Genomic DNA, 18,173 nt, shown 5'->3' with positions numbered 1-18,173 from the left:
AGGGAAGCACAGGCAGCCCACAGGCACTGGTCACAGGGTTATCAGCTCTCTCGGCGCCACCATGTGGCTACAGCAGACACACAGTTCTGGGGTCATCCGTTCTGCTGGCTACCAAATGAGGTGAGGCCAACCCTCACCCATCCCAGCTGCTTCCCTTGGGGCTCACAACTGGGTTGTCTGCTGGCCAGTCCCTGCCTCTTTAAGTTACTAGGGGCAAACGTGGGCAACAAATGACTTGGCCTCTTCACAAGTAGCCGTCTACTGGAGTGACATCAGACCCACCCACCCCCCAAGCCCTGAAGAGGAGAGGCCAGCCCTGCAGAGACATGAAGGCAGGACAGGGCCACAGTCTGCCCCTCACAGATGCTTCTAGGAGCGTCTCCAGCTATAAGAGCTGCCTGCTTTCTTGTGTGTCATCCCACGAGACCAGAATCCATGGGCATCCAGGACCCACACTGCTGCTGAGATAAACCCCCGCTAGGCATGAACCTGGGGAGGGCAGGACATGTCACAGCCCCCAATATCTGCCCCACAAGCTTACCCAACACCCAGTGTTCAAGCACAGTGCTGCTTTCTGGTGGGCAGAGGGGTCAACAAGCAAACTGAGACCTCCCCTTGGCTCTGGGGGTCTTCACTGCCCCTGTTCATCCCTAAACAGTCCAATCCCACCACCCTCAGACCCCTTCTCCCATGTCCTATGGGACTCTGTGGCCATGTTAAGATACCTCTGCTCACCCTTCCCCTCTAACTGTCGCCATCAATCACAGGCCAGGTCGCCGGGCATCAAGAGCTAACTAGGAACACCAGTGACTACAGAGTGAGAAACTGGTCTGGCCACATCTCACCTCTCAGACACATCTCTGCAGGTGGCCCGGATCCTTCTCCTTGGTGAATCCGTGCAGAGCCGGCCAGGTCATAGAGGACAGCAGTTAGTGGTCACCATGTGTGCCCTGGGTTATGTGTGGCCTTAAGAGCACATGCCCTGTAGCCTCCTTGGGTTAGGCCAGGGAATGATAAAGGCACCTGGGACTCTCCCTGTATTTTCTAACTCAGAACAACAGCCCCTTCTGAGTCAGGACAACAGCCTAGAAAGGCATACCCAGGGGCCATCTGCCATGCATGTCAGAGCTACCTATACCCTGCACCTTCCAAGTAAACTTTACCAGAACAAAAGGCACACATCTTCTCAGAATGGCTACAAATAGCACAGTTCATTAGGGCACCATAAAAGCAAATGGCTGGGAAACTGCCCGTGTTACAGATGAACCCTGCCAATGAGGCACAGCTGTGGGCAGGAAGCTGGCCTTCGGAGTGCTCATCACCGCACGGCAGACTTTCCTTCCCGCTGAGACATACCCTGTAGGCTGGGGAGTTTTACGGCAACCTTGATTATTACCTGGGCAGCTGGCACGCCCTACCTCAGGACTGGAGCCAAGGAGGAGAGCCTCCACTGGCAACTGCAGACCCACTGGAAAAGCCTGGCTGTGGGGAAGGTAGACGACAGCTTGTGTCATAGCTGGAGAATTGAGACCGCCTGTAGACAATCAACCTGGACTCCGCTGGACTGTACATGCCGACCAAGGCACAGCCTTGCCTCTTTGAGGCCCCGGCTCTCTCGGATCGAATGGGCCGTTCCAGTGAGGTTCTGGCTATGGCCCAGGTCTCAGCTCGCAGATTGTTCCATTTCCCTGATAACAGGCATATGGGCTTCTTCAAGTGTGAGAATGTGACAGTCTACACATGCCAGCTCTAGAGCATGCTTGTAGGGCTTGTCCTTAAGGCCGAGTCAGTCACAGAGCTTTGAGAATGACCATTAAAACGTCTGTAGACATTAGAGAAGCAACAAAACTTTATACTAATAAAACAAAGGAAAACATATAAATCAGAGAAGACAACGTGACTGGATTTCTCTACGGGCCAGGCCTTGGGGTACTTCCCAGACACAGCTTTACAGCCAGGAACAGTGAGAGAGAAGCCAGTCCGGCTGACCAAGTGGCGAGTAACTAACACAGCTCACTCACAGGCAGAACAAGAGCAGATAAATAACGAACGAGTAACAGGCAGCCACGTGGGAGAGGCGTTTGTAAGGGGCATTAGATGCAAAGGTTACCATCTGCAACACCAGCAGCCTCTGAGAAAGCCTGAGCTCCACAGAAGATGGCGAGAGGACGCAGCTCATCGACAGGGAAATGGCTTCGACCTTGCTTATAACAAGAGCAATTTAAGCAAACTTAAATGTCATCCCTTGCCTATTAAATGAGCAAACTCCCAGAGTCTGACAGCACCTCTGTTGGGTGGTGTCAGGGTGTTGGATAGCTATAAGCTGCTGGCAGAGATGCACAGACTCAGAGAGGAGGGGCCAGGCAACCCCGGGGCAACACTACAGACGTGCGGCACCCTGCAACCCACAGCCCACCCCACACCCAACAACTGGTTATAGAGCTGCACGGGTGGGCAGGACGCCAAGATGTCAGCATGTCAAAGACAGTGAAGAACTGGGGAAAGCCCAGCGTATGCCACGGAGAGCTCAACGAGGGCTTGGGTACCGCCACCACCGCCTGGCTTCAAAGTCATCCTTAGTCACAAAGCAGCAGATGCTTGAGATCCCATTTAATACGCACACAATAGAAATGTAAGCTTCAAATAAAAATAAACCAGTATGTTTTACCAGTAGAGGAAGGGGACAGAATGAGGGAGATGGGGTGACCGGGGTTATTTGGTTATTTCTCTGGGGGCTGGAGAGATGGTTCAGTGGTTAGAACACGTATTGCTCTTCCTGAAGATCTAGGCTCCACTCTCGGCATCCACATCAGCTCGAAACCTCCCAGAAAATCCAACACCCCCTTCTGGCCTCCTGGGCCACCTGCACACATGTGGCTGGCTGGCCTGCATACATATGTACATGCATACATACATACATACATACATACATCATACATACTTACACACATAACACGCATCTAAATAAAAATCCTTTTTAAAAAAGATGTTACTTTGTAGACTTCACTCATGAATAAGGATCACTGATGACAGACAGTTTAGGTTTCATGAACCATGTACAGTCACTGAGTCACTGTTGCGGTTAAGTACTCGTGTGTGTGTGTGTGTGTGTGTGTGTGTGTGTGTGCGCGCGCTCTCAGGAGAGAGAGCTCAAATGCGCACATATTAGAGTTGATTACAGGCATAAAACCCACATTTAGCCCAGGGGCCATATAAAAGCAGGTCACAGGCCAGATGGGGCTTGTAGGCTCTGGTTGCCAACCCTTTCTCTAGACTCATGGACATATTTTATTAAATTAAATTATACTACAAAATTAACTTAAAAAGCAATTTTTAAAATGTGAAGGCATAATTAAGCAAATCAAATTAACCAAGTATTGATTTGGTAGGTTAACCGCACAAATAGGATTGCTTTTAAGAGAATTTAAAGCACGGTAATTTAATGCCAGCTCCTTAGTTGAATACATGTTATTAATGGAAAATCAGCAATCTGGTGGCAGTCCTGAGTGGATATACATTGTGAACAACAACAACAACAGCAACAAAAACCTTACCAGAAGGTTAGAGCATTTCCCAGCCATCGATTGCTAATACCAGAAAGAAAAATGCCATGGTAAATGCAAATAAAATTTTCCCAGAAAAAAAAAAAGTTTAAAATAATCACGCAGTGCAAGAACAAAGCCTGCAAGCTTACACTTGAACTGGGAGTCAGGAGGGATGATGCATTCTGTCTTAACAACAAAAACACTGCTGGCCGGCTGGGAGGTAGGTGGATGGATCTCTAAGATCAAAGCCAGCCTGATCTGCAGAGCTGGTCCCAGGACATCCATGGCTACAGAAAAGCCTGTCTCAAAGAACCAAACAAACAAACAATTGATACTACCCAGCTCTGTCCACTGACAGCAGAGGACACTGAAGGCTACCAGAGAGCTGACTGTGGTCCCTAAACCCAGTGAGGCTCCTGAGAACAGCACTGGTGAGAGTCCAGGACTTTGAGAACTGCCATAGCTGTGGCACACATTTGGTGACAGTTTGTCACACAGTCCTGGTGGTATACATGGCACTGCAGAGGAATTCTATTCAGACCATGGAACTATCTCAGCATGGGGGCAGGGGACCACTGCACAACAGTAAGATGAAATGCAGCACACCAAGCCCAGAAGGGTCTCTTTCACTTGCCTACCATCTAGATGCTGCACTAAAAGCTCTGAACAAAACTCAAAAGGCTGAAGAAATGCACACAGGAGCTGGTGGGCTGGGAAGTCCAGTGAGCAGCTACAGAAAGCTTGGCAGGACAGGTGAAATCATACAGTGGAGCCTCATTATCAGCAAGCATCCTAAGCAAGCCCGCTGTTATGACACAATTTCTTTGCCAAAGTCAAAACAAATACAGCCTTAACTATCTCATCAGTGGGCTTCCTGAAGGAGAAAGAAAGGAGAAAGGAGGAGGGCAGTAGATATGAGCCCTGGGGGCACTCACCCAAGGAACAGCCCATGACACAACAGAAAATGCTCACGTAATCCAAAGGAGACAGGAAAAGAACAGCAAAGGAAAGCAAGACAAAATGGGAAGCAGTAAACGTAGGGCCCAATTTAACCACACCGATAATCACTTTGTATGTAAATTATTTAAACCACTAACTACAACCTATCACATTGGATTTATTTTGTTTCCCCTGAAGTTCCAGCAAAGCAAGATGTAGTGCCACCACCTGCAGGCCAACTTGCTTAGGAGGCTGGGGAGGAGGCTTGCTTGGATCCAGGAGTCTGAGGCCAGATCCTGTTTCAAAAATAAATAAATGAAAATGAAAAAAAAAAAAAAAAAAGACTCAACGGGCTCATCACCATAAAGCCACTTTAAATCAAACGAAACAGATAGACTCAAAGTGCTTGGTTGAAAGGCGCACCGTATTAAAGCTAATCAAATGAAAGCCAGCGTGGCTGCGTTAACACTGGGAGAGCCAATGTGGAGAAGAGGAACAGTTAAGAGATGGAGTTGTCAGCTTATCTCACAACCACAACCCAGACACTTGCTGATAGGGCGACTTCCAGAGTGTGCAGAGCAAAGGCGGCCAGCTCTGCCAGGAGGCCAGGGGGAGCCCAGTTAGGCCCAGGGATCTTTCTGACAGGTAAGACAAACCAGGATCAGGTCATTCCTCATGTTAGGACACTACACAGGCCTGTGACATAAACTACCAGACCTGAACAGGCCAAGCACACTAACAGCTTCCTACAGGACGGATGGGACCCTGCATATTCCCACTGACCCGAGGGTGAAAATCTCAGGACCGGGTGGCTTCCTGCTAGGGTTATAAGGCCACACAGGCTCATGGTTTAAGTGCTTATCCCCCCTGCCAGTTGTGCCATTTAGGGAGAGCAGGGGACCTTCAGGAGAGGGGCACCAGGGGCAGGCCTGGCTTCTGGCCTCCTCCCTGTTGCGGGTCTGCTGTGATGGATGGTCTCTCCCACTCCCAGTACTGCTGAGGCCCTGCCACACCCTCTCCACCATGCCTGAGCCCATCGGCCCTCCTCTGGATTGTTCCTCGTCATGTGCTTTGATCACAGAGACACAAAACTAACAACTACCACAAGTGATGGGGTGACAGGGCTCCTGGAAGGACCATCCTGCTTTCTCTGGACAAACCGAGCCATTTACAAAGGCAACCCAAGAGAACAGGGCTTATGAGATGTACAACAAGCTTTGTTATCAACTTTATAAAAATAGCTATGCCCACCAAAGATAATAACCATGTATCATGGGGCGGTAAAGTTGAAAGTCTGTATATAAGTCTTCCAGAAAAGAGGTCCATGAGTGAGGAGGGCAGCTGTTAAGAACTCTTCAACACAGGGCTGGTAAGACAGTTCAGCAGCTTATGGTGCCTGCTCCTAAGCCTGATGGACTGAATTCAAGTCCTAGGACCTACATGGTGAGAGGAGAAAACTGACTCCCACAAGTTGCCCTTTCACCTTCACGGTGGCACACAGTGCCACACAGTGCCCGAACACAATAAATAAAGATTAACGTAAAAACAAACAAACTTAAATCTATAACACAGATTTAGGGTTCCTTCAATTCTATTCCAATGTTCCTTGAGAAGCAGTTTCATAAAGTTTTTTTGTAGAAACAGAATAGCAAATCAGAGAATCCCAAATACTGGCATTGGATGCCATCTGATTATTCTCCGGCTTTTGGTTAGTAGAAACTAGGGTATTGTAAAGTTAATACATTCTGAAGGTTTTTATCTGTTAGTCATAGAACATTAGGTCTGACACAGAAATGGGCAAGGAACGGCTATGTAGGAGAATAAAGATCACTCAAGACAAACTGTAATTAGGCTGTGGACCCGCAACATTCCAACCTCCCCACCCACGCCCACCAACGCTTTAATGTGCTAATAGGGTTTGCAGAAGGTTCCTTCATCACAGCTTCTTTTGTTCCTGGCAGAAAAGAAGAATCCTAGCCCTCAGGCAACTAGTACAGAACTTCAAATAGAAGCAGTGAACTCCAAACCAAGAGAACTGAGAAGGAATCAGATCTGCTCTAAGTGGCCAGCGTCAGCCACCTTGCTCTAGTTCCATGGGTAACTGTGGAATAAGACAATGATATTTCTCACAGTTCTGCAGTTTGGAAAGCCCAAGATCAAGGCGCCAGAAGACACAGTGTTGTGTGAGGTTCTGCACCTTCCTGCCATGGCACCAGGCAGAGGGAGCAGAGGAGACAAACACTGTCTCCACAGGGCAGGAGACATGGAAGAGCAGAGTGGGAGGTCCTGATGAGTCCCCCCTGACCCTTGCGAGGACATTAACTCCACTTGAAAGAACATCCATCTCCTAACAGTCACCTATCAGAGCTCTAACCTCTCATTTTAAATTGCTTTACAATTTACTACTATGATTTATATCACACGTGTTAGCACCTTCATGTGCGAGGTAGAGGACAACTCTGCGGGGCTGGTCCTCCCCCGCCACCTCCATGTGGGTCGGTCTCGGGAGTCAGACTCAGACTGTCAGACTAACGTGGCAAGCACCTTTACCCACTGATTTTACCCACTGAGCCGTCCCACTAACCCTGGAGCCATCTGTAAATACATCACTGTTGTCTGAACGTGAAATTCCTCGTAGGCTGTGTGAACACTGGGTCCCCAGATGGCGAGGCCCTTAGGGAAGGCTGCAGAACCTTCTGAAGATAGAGACTCGCTAGAGGGAGTGGGTCACTGACAGATGGGGCTGGAGATTCCATGCCTGTTCTACTTCCTGTTCACTGTCTGCTTTCTGACTGCAGACACAATGTGACCAGCCAGCCCCCTGCTCAGGCCACCATGTGCTCCCCACTGTAAAGGGTTATCCATCTCCTACTGTGAAGCAGAGGAAAGGCTCCTTAAGTTGCTTCCTCTCAAGTCACAGCAACAAGAAAAATGAGCATTACAATCACCGAAGGGCTCATGCTCTAGAGCGTGAATATGGAAAAACATACATTCAAACCACAGCATAGCTGCTCCTATAGAAACCACAGCATAGCTGCTCCTATAGAAACCACAGCATAGCTGCTCCTATAGAAACCACAGCATAGCTGCTCCTATAGAAATAACAGAGACAAAAAGAGTATGGAAGACCCACCCAGTACTGCCAACCAAGCTGACAGAATGGAGTATACGGCACACAGGGCAGCACGAAACAGACCACGTTAGATGATCAAACAAGTCTCAATCTAAAAGGACTAAAATATGCAATGTACATCCTCTACCCCCAGTGGAATTAAGTCAGAAACGAATAACAAAGGCATTTGGGGAAAACTCTCATGTTCAGGGAATCTAAATACAAACTTTTAAATAATCCACAGGTCAAGAATAAATCAAAAAGGAAATGAGAAAGTATTTCAAACTGAATGAACATAAAAACACAATACATCCGCAATGTTCAGCAAAGATGTGATGTCTACAGGGAAATTGGCAGTGCTGATCGAACAGAAGAAAAGTCTCAGGCAGTGACCTCAGCTCCAATGGAAGGGAACTGGAGACAGAAGAGAGAATGAAATTCCACAGTGGGAGGACGAGAGGGTAAAGAGGATAGAAAAGAACTTCCCGTTTCTCCGGAACGCAAAACAAATAACAAAAACCAAGTGAGACCAAAACACGCGGCTTTGAAAGATGACATTTGTAAAACTTCAATGGACTGCTGAGGGTGGGGCGTCTTACCCCACGGCATCAGGGATGAGTGGGACAGGAAGATGACTCCAGCAATAATTCAGATATAAAATACCATCGAGACAAATATCCCATCCACATTTCTACCTTGGATGAAATGAGCAGCCATCTTGAGAGAGAAACAACAGTAAGACCCGCCCACAGAGGAATACAGGTCATAGGTTTGTTTAGTAAATACATTTCCAAGCCTTTGCTTGGAGACAACTTCATGCAAAGTGCCTTCACTGGTTAGTTCCAGCAACCATTTACATCAATTAGAACCACTTCTTCAAAAAGCTGATGAAGGGCACCCTTGCCAGCTCACCCCAACACCACACCCATGCGCAGCAGGTTCCAGGAACCCTGAGACCCACACCCTCGTGGCAGATACACAAATCATAAAGGGAAGACATGATTACGGCAGGTCTACACCACAAACACACGGGTGTGCTAATGTTTGAAAATCAACTGACAAATCTCACCTTGACAGAATTTAAAGAAACAACAACAACAACAAAAAACCCACAATGCAATTAAAGCAGGAATGGTATCTAATAAAATCCAACTACTTGCAACTTAAAAATCTCAGAAAATAAGGTGGGGGGGGGAGACTAATTTCTGAAACTAAACAGCACATCAAGAAAAGGGGCCAGTCAGTGGTCCTGCAACAGGGAGAAGAACGCTGCCCTCCCTCTAGGATCCAAGACCCAGGCGAGGCTGGCCACTCTCAGGGCTGCCAGACAACATGTTAGACATGTCTGAGGCAGGGCCCAGAGCAAGGAAAAATAAGTAATTAATAGGTAAGTCGATCCATCTAAGCTGGAAAAGAACAAGTAAACGGACTGGGGCTCCAAGGGGACATGATTACCTATTTTTAAGAGCCCACCTAGCATCTACAGAGAACGCACCAGAACAGGGGCTGTAGGAGAACGGCACAATCCAAGGCAAATATTCAGAGGCTTATTGTTTCCCTAACAATGAGCAATCACAAATTGAAATTTTGAAAACTAGCTCCAAAGCTTGTTTCTCGCTATGACTTTCAATCACAGCATCAACAAGGTAAATACTGAGGGATAAGCCTGGCCAGGAACTAGGAAAAACCACCTGCATTCCTGACCGGTATCAAAGAGTGCTCCAGGGTCAGACATCGCAGGCTCATTTAGTTCAGTTCTCCCTCAACTGCACACACAATAGCAAAGTTCAAGTAGACTTTGTCTCGTTCTGTTAGAGTTGGACAAGGTGATTGTAAATCAGATGAGGATGAGATCAAAATCAGAGCAGGTCAGACATCAAAGAACGAAGCATGTGCCAGCCAGTCCTGAGACTCCTTATGAGGGACACAGAAATTCAGATAGAGAGGAAAGGAGCCCAGAGCACGGAGACAGACCCACACAGGGGCAGCGAGAGGAGCCGCTTACAGGAATACAGATCACCCACAGTTAGAAATACAAAATCCCATCCGACCTTGGCCATATACAAACTTAATTCTAATTGAACCCAACTTCAATATAAAGCCAGTAGTGGTGGCACACGCGGGTAGGATTTGCTGAAGGAGGCAGAGGCAGGAGGATCACAAGTTCGAGGCCAGCCAGGGCTACACGTTTTTCTGGGCGTGGTGGCGCACGCCTTTAATCCCAGCACTCGGGAGGCAGAGGCAGGCAGATCTCTGAGTTCGAGGTCAGCCTGGTCTACAGAGTGAGTTCCAGGACAGCCAGGGCTACACACAGAGAACCCCTGTCTCAAAAAACCAAAAATAAAAAATAAAAAAATAATAATAAAATAAAGCTGGAACTATAGAACTCACCAAAGTGAACAGAGGGCCACAACAGTTTCTGAAGGTGATGGGCAGATTAATTATTCTGATGTGGAGATGCATATTAGATGCATGAATACTCTATATAGCTATAATGTAGGTAGCTGACATGGTGGTACATGCCTGTAACCCACGCACTTAGGAGGCAGAGGAAAGGCTGTCAGTTCAAAGCTATTGTAGTCTGCATGGAGATTTCTGGGCCAGCCAGGGCTACATGGTAAGGCCTTTTTATTTTACACTCATTTTTATACACGTAAAAATATAAATGTATGTATGTCTATATATGTCAAGGTTTGTGAAACTTCCTTCATACTTCAAACATGTGCTGTCAGCCATGCCTACAAGGCGGTGTGAAGAGGGAGCTAAGAATACAACAGAAGCTGGAGCAAATAAAGACAGTTCCCAGAGCTGAGGACATGCGTCAGTGGACCCAAGTGGAAGAAAGTCGTAAGGATGTCCTGCAACAGGAAAGACACTGAGCCACGCTCAGAAGGAAGAGCGGGTAGCTGCTGTAGCTAGGAAAGACGCAGGCTCTGTGGACATGTGTGGGACAGCAGAGCCAGCCATTTTAGATGACATCCACACTACCTTGAAAGGATCAAGGGAGAAGCTATGCTAACTCCACATTATTCTATATTATATCATATTGTTATATATAGTATGTATTACATTATTATGATATATTATTGTATATTGTTATGTGTGGCATTATATTGTTGTATTTGGTTACTTATTATATTTTTTTACTGTTATTATTACTATTTTATCATCTTCCTACTAGAAAATGCAGCTTCAGATGGCCTTGCTTGAGTACTCAGTCAAGTCCTATGAAGGCTGTATGCCCCAGTGTGGGGGAATGCCAGGGCCAGAAAGCGGGAGTGGGTGGGTTGGTGAGCAGGAGGAATGGGGAAGGCAATAGGGGGAGGGTGTTTTTAGGAGGGGAAACCGGGAAAGGGGATAACATTTGAAATATAAATAAAGAAAATATCCGATAAAAAAAGAGAGAGAGAGAAAGAAAGAAAGAAAGAAAGAAAGAAAGAAAGAAAGAAAAGAAAAGAAAAGAAAAGAAAAGAAAAGAAAAGAAAAGAAAAGAAAAGAAAAGAAAAGAAAAGAAAAGAAAAGAAGAGAAAGAGAGACAGGATGAAGGAACTAGAGCCAACATGACTAGTTAAAAAAAAATGTAAGAGGAGTCTCAGTTGACTTTCCTGAGTCCAGCATTGACTTCACACGAAAAGTCGACAAGAAATAAAGTATGGAGCAATAATCCTCATGGATGTAGAATCCTTAACAATTGCCAACGTGACTCCAGCCACATCTGAGGATGGCGTATCACAGCTGGGTTAGACTCATGGCAGAAATCCAAGGGTTACTGTTTTGATCTATGAACAGAATACATACACTGCAATACCCAGTAATGCAGTGAAACCGGCTGGAAATCATCCGACGCCAACACAACATTTTACAAATGCAAGTGGTGCCCACTTTCATCTCGGCACTCAGGGTTAGGGGCAGAGGCAGGACATCTCTTGTGAGGTGGAATTTATCCTGGTCTACATAACCAGGTTCCAGGACAAGTCAGGGCTACATGGAGAGATCCTGTCTTGAAAAACAAAATAACAAACAGTGAGCAACTCACTCTCCCAGGAGCCATTGTGACCTGTCTCTGGGAACAGTGACTTCACTGCTGACCCCTCCACTCCAGAGTCTCACATCTTGCCCCCACCCCAACCTCCAATCTGACTATACCATTTTAGCCCGTGTGAGACAAATCACATCCCAAGAGAGATCAATACCAATAACTGAACACTAAATGGCGCAAACAATAAGGATGTACCATAATAAAGCTAGACAGATCATGCAGTGTTGGAATGTCTTAATGTACTAGAGTGTAGGTGTCCGGCTAGGAATGGCCTCCACAGGCCATTGAATACTTGAACACTTGGTTATTAAGGAGTCATGCTACTTGACAAGAGTTGGGAGATACGTTCTTATTGGAGTAAGTGTGGCCTTATTGGAGGAAGTACGTCGATGGTGGGTTTTGGGCCCAGAGGCTCGCTCTCTGCCTGTGGATCCAGACATAGAACTCTCAGGTTCTTCTTCAACACTCTGCCTGCATGCTGCCATACCTCTACCATGACAATAGGGGACTAAATCTCTGAACCTGGAAGCCAGCCCCTATTAAATGTCGTCCTTTGTAAGAGTTGCCATGGTCATGGTGTCTGCTCACAGCACCAGAGCACAGACTAAACCACGGGGCTGGCTCTCAGCAAGCTCCACACATGACTCTTCCTTCCTCTGACAGCTTTACCCACCCCTGAGGGAAGGGCCTCACACCTTCACTTCAACAGGTGGGGTAGTTGACGCCTCTCTTCTTGGATTTGGGGATCACTATTAAGTAAGCCATGGCTATGTGAACACAAGCACTGCGGGTGCCACAGAAGACCATGTGAAAACTGAGAGAGCAGCAGGGTGACTGGCAGGCAGGTGGCACACAGTGTGTGTACTGTGGGCTGGAGGAGACTGTGTGACATCCTAAGACTCAGAATGCTCAGTTGGTTTCTGAGATTTCCCGTTGGACACTCTGGGCCACGGCTGAACATGGGTACCTGGTACCTGTAGAGAAACCTGTGTCACATATAATATGTCTGGGTGGGTGGCAAGAGCTCACGTGGTACAGAACACAGCTGCCCAGGAGACCTGGGTACACACAGCAGGGTTGAGCTGCCGGATGGAGCGGCTCATGAGACTCACGGAGACCAGAGGCATATGTGAGTTGGCACCACTGGGGAGAGACTGGGGAAAGAAAGGACAGGCAACCAGTTTATTACCCCATAAATACATTATACGGAAAACCTGCAGATTAAACAAGACTGAAGAGACTTATCAACCAAATGTTTAGGTCCTGATTTGAACAGGGCAACTATTTAAGGCAAATTAGGAGGCTATAGGGAAATCTGAACACAGACTGGATATTTGATGGTATTAAGGAATTACTGCTGAAGTCTTACAGTGGATAATGGTATTATAATAATTTTGAAGTCCTTATCTTAAAAAAAAAAGTATTTACAAATAAAATGGATGTCTGAGATTTGCTTCTAAATTACCCAGTGGGAGGAGAGGGGATGGAAGGGAAGGGCGGAGGCTGTTGGGAAATGGGTGGGATTAGAATAAAGCAAGGCTGGCCACCAGCTCATAACCACTCAGAAGTGCTGCTTGTGCAGGGTCATTAAGTAGCTTCTCTACTTTAGTGGATATTTAAATTTTTCAGTAATGAAAAGTTTCTTTAACGTGCTCTGCAGGGAGGAATTAGCTTCACAAATGTTCATTCTCCTTTTCATCAGCTGGGCCTGAATAATAGGCAGGGTGGGGACGGGGGTAGGTGGAGAAGAGACACAATTAATATCGCTCGCGTGGTACAGCTGCGGCGATGCGCATCTGTCCTGTGCCCACAGGATCCAGCCTTCTGATGCTGGGTGTGCCCAGTGTTGCGTAAGCAAACCTGGAGCTGGGCTGCTCTCCTACCTAGGTGCTGGCCGTTTCTATAGAAACCACCAGAGAGATGCTATTCCAGAGAGCATGGCGCATCTCCACTGGCCTCACAGCTCCTCGCTGCTCTGTGCACACTTGCCCATCAGCTTCTGAGAGCTGGCCTATCAAAGAGCCCTCACCGCTCACTTTTAAAATAGGTTCAGCTCATTATAAAGCACCTGCTCTCAAATGTTTCCAAGGAAACAGAGGCCCCAAGACACCCCTCTCTAAATTCATTAGCATTTAACACTCCCTAATGAGGCTTAAAGATGGCGAACGTTAATAACCATATGCCGGGAGGACACCTTCCCCTTCACACCTAGGTGTGACTGATGGGCTGCCTGGGCAGGCTCCCCAGAGACAAGCTGAGAGCACTGAGAGCACTGGAGGATATGTGAGAAGGTCCCAGTATCCAAAGCCCCCCTTTGTTTGGCTCTGGGCACAATCCACAGACAGCTGGGGTGGAGGCCCTGTCCTGACCAGTTCCAACCACTGCTCTGACATTCTTCCCTAACCTTCCTCTGAATAAGAATGTACACCCACATGCATGTGTACACACAGACACGCACATGCATGCATAGAAACTATGTGGTCTCTAGCCACCCAACCCTTTAGTGTATATTCTCTTATTTGCGATATCCTTGCTTGACACTATCCTTAGGCCTAAAATGCCCCTAATGTGACTTGTTACCTGGAAAACTCCTATGCATACCTTAAAACCCCTAAATGTACCTATATGAAATCACTAGCTCACCCCTTTGAGATCTGTCATCTCCATTGCATGGCCTCCAGAGACAACAGGGAGGAACCAGTTTCCTCCCTAGTAGTGACATCTGGGCCTGGTAGAGATGAACCTGCATCCTCTATTTCACGGCCACTCAGCCCTTCTTTGTTTGTAGGCCCCATAAGGAGGAACCTAAACTGATAGGACTCAGGCAGAAGTGTGAGGTGTAGCCCACATGAGTCCCCATAGGTCTGAGGAAGGAGCTGACTGCTGACATTGGGAAGGTCTCCGCTGAGTCACATCAAGGACTGGCAAGGACTTTTAGCCCCCTAACCCAGCGGACACCCAGCAGACACCCAGTGGATACCCAGCTGACACAGTGGCACCAGCCTCCAGCACTGTCCACCCAGGGTGAGAGGGAGAAAAAAGGTCAGGACATCCCAGTGACCTCCAGCTGCTCCTGCCTACATGGTCGTCCTGGTGTGACCCTCACAGTGCAGCCCAAGGAGCTGTCCCATGAGGGGAGGAACAGATGCAAACAGAAGCCAGGACCCACTCCTGCCATGGCTGTGCCTGGGGCCTGAGTAGCTCCTTCCCTGGCATTTGAGTGTCACTGGCCAGGCTTCCATGTGGAGTGGCAATTTCAGGGCACCGTGGGCGACACCCCACACCACTGACACTGAAGATTCCACCTCAGCCCCTCTCCATGCAGTCTGCGTGCCCACACTTACTTGGCAATAATTAATTCACTTTTGCCTTTTAAAAATTCATCAAAGGTGCAGGAAAACATTGGCCAGGGCCTGTGATTCCCGATGCTGGCCGTGACATTGCCCTGGGTGACCATCCTGTGCTGACTGCACAGATGCAGTCAGGGTGCACCCAGCTGTAGGAACAGATCTATCCCGCTATTAGCAAACTGAAGACAGCTCGACCACCGTGAGCCAGCTCATGGAGGGCTGGGTCTGCTGTAACCATCTGAGCAAACAACACCTACTGTGTGCCACACATATTACCCACAATCCTCATGGACATTCCAGGAAGTCAAGGTTAGTTTAGCACCTTCATGTACAGATGAGGACTGTGGCTCAGAGAGGCGGTGTATACTGCTCAGGACCACACAGCCAGCCTGAGGCCTGACTACTGCTGTGACAAATCTGCAGCCTGATACTTGACCTGCCATGCTACGCTCCATGATAGTAGCTGCTTCCTGCTGTGACTGTGATCAGATTCCCCCAGAAAAAGCAGCATGCTAGCCACTGTGAAATTTCAAATTATGAATCCAGACAATGAGGGAAAGGGATGAAGCAGAAGGGCCAGTGGCACTCCCTAGTTCCATGGTACTGAAGGTCTGCCAGTCATGTGCCAGCCCCTCGGGTGTTCCTGGCCCTGGAAAGCAGCACAGTAGAAGGTGTAGAGGCTCTCCAGGCTGGACAGGAGGATGGGGACATGTCCCAGCTGTCATCAAACTGCAGAGGTCACCAAATCAGGCCCTGACATCCCAGGAACCCCACAGAACAATCGGATGAGGCCAGGATGCTCTTGACTGGGCTGCAAGTATGTCTCCCCGACTCAAGGCCCTCCAATAACCATCACCCCTACTTCTATGCCCTCCAAGGCCACGGCTCCTGGAAAGGAGAGCCTGAGATAAGTTGGTCAGAACTGGGGACAAGGACATCTCTAGGGACAAGCAGACCCTGAACTACACAAACTGCAAAGGGACAGAGGTAGGAATGAATGGGTCACATCCATTTACCCACGGACCCTCCTGTAGCCACATGCCTGAGCATACACAGTGTAGACAAGGGAGACAGAGGTATGTTTATATGATCCATGCAGAGGACATGCAGAGGACAGCAGCAATGGCTTGGGATTCTCTGCATGACGGTAGACCAAGCAGGCTGCAGGGCCTACTTACTGATACCAACTGCACGAGGGCACGCCGCCCATCACCTCAGTGCTTCCCCTGTCTCTCCTTTCACTGTTCATCCTGTTACCTACATCCTATCTGACATCAAGATCCGACTTCTGTATTCATCTGGCATGCTGGGACTAATAAACAAAGGGTGGGAGGAGGCGTAAGGAGATGAGGAATTTTATACCTGGACCTGCTGGACCCAGGGCACTTGAGGGAAAGAAGGCAGCCTCCCCTGGCCTTAGCTTCTGCCTGCTTCCTCCTGGAACTCTGAGCCCAGATACTTCCTTGGTCACTGTACACATCTCTTCTCTCCACACCGGCTCCTCTTCAGATAGAACTAGGCCCACATAAGCCTCACAGTGCCCCAAACAAGCAAGATGATGAATGAGCCAGGCAGCTGCTCTGGAAGGAGGTGAGATACACAGATCTGACACGCATGCATGCATCTGGCTAGCACCCCACCTAGGAGGTTAGATGATAAGCTCAGTGTTGTAATAAAGAAACAGAGAGGAATAAATACAACAAAGGATTGGCTAAATACATCACGGCACACTGGATAACTGTTCAAAATTATAACATCCAAAAGTCTTTTAACAGTATGGGAAATGCTAATGATGTGATATTAAGCTGGAGAAAACCACATTAAAATGCAAATGCATATGTGCAGAGAGCTGTGGTGGAGGGGCCAGCCACGGTAGAGGGGCCAGCCACGGTAGAGGGGCCAGCCACGGTGGAGGGGCCAGCCACAGTGGAGGGGCCAGCTGGAGAACTGAGTGGTGCTGGGCATCTTTCTCTTTATACCGCTGGGGTCATCACAATCACCTAGAAGTCACAACTCTCTAGCCCACCCACATCTGTCCCCGTCCTAGGACATCCTCGGGCCCCTAGTGCCTCTCCACTTTAAGTTACAAGGGACCACAGCATGCCCTCTCTATAGCTCATGATCCCTTTCATACTGAGTAAGAGAAAGCAGGGAACGAGACTCAGCTACTGCCAGCCTAGGTGGCATTTGCTAGGCGAAGGGGAGAGAAGAGAAAATAATTGTACATTATATTCATGTACAAATGTCACAATGAAACCCATGTTTTGTATAATATATGGTAATAATCAGGTATGTACATGTACATACACATACATATATATTCTACATAAGAAAAAAAAAAAAAACAGGCACCCTTTGATGGAGCTTACCGGCACATGGGCACTGCTTGGACACTGGAGCCCTCACTGTCCTGAAGGAGGAGAGTGAGAGAGCTTGGGAGGGGTAGAAGACTAACCCTAAGCCGCCATAGAGGTGTCTGGTCTGGCACTGTGTGAGTGGACAGCACTGCCACAGGCAGAGGCATGCACACAGGGGGAAAGCATGCACACAGCAGGAGCTCAGCAGGAGCCCAGTGAGCAGGTGGATGGAGAAGAAGCACATGATACCTTTTTTCAAAAACTAACTCAAAGTTCTTGTTACAAGCCAAGCAGTGTGCTCTAGGCCAGTGCTCATGGTCTCTCGGAATGTGCAGGCACGACGTGACCACAGCCCGGACGCGCCACGCCCTCTCAGGAGAGCTACGGACAGACACGAGAGTGCACTCAGGTGAAGCTGCACAGGCTGCAGCCACTGTGGAACAGAGCTCTGGACTGCAAACGTCTCCTAAAGTCAGAAGAGGCAGAGTCCGTGGCGGAGTCCTGGAGGAGAGAACCATCCGTCACCCAAGTCCACTTGCCAAGGCGGCACAACAAGGCTCCCGAGTGTCCCTAGTAAGGGCTGCCTCAGGCCAGCTACAGTCAGGGATTTGGTGGGGGTGAGGGGTTATGGAAAAGCTCCTAAGGAGGAACCTCTATGGGGACACACAAGACAGCTGGCATCTAACCAAAGGAGGCCAAATGGCAGAAGTGAGCTAGGAACAGGCCTGGGGCTGTGGGAACAAGCCAACAGCAGGCAGCCCGGTGCCACTGACCTGGACAGAGAGCAGACACAGGTGCTCACTGGGGAGGAGAAGCAAGCGGGAGCAGGAG

General features: G+C 48.4%; 1 protein-coding gene across 2 annotated transcripts in view; it reads right to left on the bottom strand.

Annotated features, from left to right (window-relative positions):
• The window catches only part of Wdr25 (WD repeat domain 25), a 135,029-nt gene that overhangs the window by 4,230 nt on the left and 112,626 nt on the right, over window positions 1-18,173 (bottom strand). The gene's annotated exons all lie outside the window — the stretch shown is intronic.

Source organism: Mus caroli, unplaced genomic scaffold (assembly GCF_978045245.1).
Source record: "Mus caroli unplaced genomic scaffold, Mus_caroli_1 scaffold_14, whole genome shotgun sequence".
NCBI lineage: Eukaryota > Metazoa > Chordata > Mammalia > Rodentia > Muridae > Mus > Mus caroli.
Note: the sequence above shows the minus strand (reverse complement) of the source record. Positions and strands in the feature narration are given on the sequence as shown.